Genomic DNA, 2,041 nt, shown 5'->3' with positions numbered 1-2,041 from the left:
ACTTTAACTCAAGTACAAGACCTCCTGGAGTAACTCCACAAGCTACCCTGCAGTATACAAAGTCATTCAAACTAGCTGCACCTTTACCAGCTTTGAGAACACTTTCATGATCAATCATTATAAAACATATCATATATATTATTCTGAAATGGACCAATCTGCACAATGACTACTTTTACTGTCACTACTTTCACTATATTTTGATGAGAATACTTTTCTACTTTTACTTGAGGAAGATTTTGAATGCATGACTTTTACTGTAACAGAGTATTCCTACACTCTGGTACTTCTACTTTTACTCAAGTACAAGATCTGAGTACTTCTACTTTTACTCAAGTACAAGATCTGAGTACTTCTACTTTTACTCAAGTACAAGATCTGAGTACTTCTACTTTTACTCAAGTACAAGATCTGAGTACTTCTACTTTTAATGAAGTACAAGATCTGAGTACTTCTCCTTATACTCAAGTACAAGATCTGAGTACTTCTACTTTAACTCAAGTACAAGACCTGAGTACTTATACTTATACTCAAGTACAAGATCTGAGTACTTCTACTTTTACTCAAGTACAAGATCTGAGTACTTCTCCCATTCTGTCTTTTTTAAGTCTATGCTCACGCTGTTAGCTTTAAGAACTACACTTCCCAGGATGCTTTGCGGGCTCTGCAGGAAGTTTAAAGTCATGAGTCAGTTAGCAGCCATTTATAGCCTGTGTTTGTTTACATGTATTAAAGTAGCGTGCAGACTGATCTGTCAGCTGAGTCTCTCTGGATCACTTTCATAAAGAAGAAGATGAAAAACAGGAGAATTTTCAGCGACTTTTTCTGGTATTTAAATTCTGGACCAGAGAAAAAGTTCTCATCGTATAATGTAAGTTTTTCAAAAATGTGTTCAAATCAAATGTTATTCGCCATGTCTAAAGTCTTTATTGTGTAGGCCTTAATATTGTTGTTATTTATTTGTCTGTTTGTTTATTTCTTATTATTTTTTTATTTAGGTTATTCATTTATTATTTGTTATGTTTACATGATTATTTTTTTTACTGTACATTTCATATCTGTATTTTTCAAATGTATGTATTAGTTACTTCTAATTTATATTATTTTAAATTTAAAATATATCATATTATGTTAGATTTTTTAAAATAATTTTTGTATTGATCATTTATTTTTATCTTTTTCTTATGACATGATTATCTTAATTTTTCCAAAGTGACATTTAACATTTAGTTTTAAATTATTTTGTATTGTTATTATTATTATTTTCTCATTAAAAGATATTCTTTTATACTTTATTTATAAATGTTGTATCTTAAAAGTTTTATTTTTCATGTAATTTTAAGATTATTTTACTTTACTTTAATCTTGTGTTGCGGTTAAACTACTCCCCTTTTTTTGAGAATAATGTGACAGCAGCTCTTCGTCCACTAGAGGGACTCATGTTCCTTTATTAGAGCCATCAACATCAGCAGGAGAGGACTCTTTAAAGTAGATACACTACATACTGATATACACCTGAACATCAGCAGGAGAGGACTCTTTAAAGTAGAGACACTACATACTGATATACACCTGAACATCTGCAGGAGAGGACTCTTTAAATGAGAGACACTACATACTGATATACACCTGAACATCAGCAGGAGAGGACTCTTTAAAGTAGAGACACTACATACACCTGAACATCAGCAGGAGAGGACTCTTTAAAGTAGAGACACTATGTACTGATATACACCTGAACATCAGCAGGAGAGGACTCTTTAAAGTAGAGACACTACATACTGATATACACCTGAACATCAGCAGGAGAGGACTCTTTAAAGTAGAGACACTACATACACCTGAACATCAGCAGGAGAGGACTCTTTAAAGTAGAGACACTATATACTGATATACACCTGAAAATCAGCAGGAGAGGACTCTTTAAAGTAGAGACACTACATACTGATATACACCTGAACATCAGCAGGAGAGGACTCTTTAAAGTAGAGACACTACATACTGATATACACCTGAACATCAGCAGGAGAGGACTCTTTAA

Source organism: Notothenia coriiceps, unplaced genomic scaffold (genome assembly GCF_000735185.1).
Source record: "Notothenia coriiceps isolate Sejong01 unplaced genomic scaffold, NC01 NC01_scaffold00006939, whole genome shotgun sequence".
Taxonomy (NCBI): Eukaryota; Metazoa; Chordata; class Actinopteri; order Perciformes; family Nototheniidae; genus Notothenia; species Notothenia coriiceps.
The sequence above is the reverse complement of the archived record's forward strand: the minus strand, read 5'-3'. Positions refer to the sequence as shown.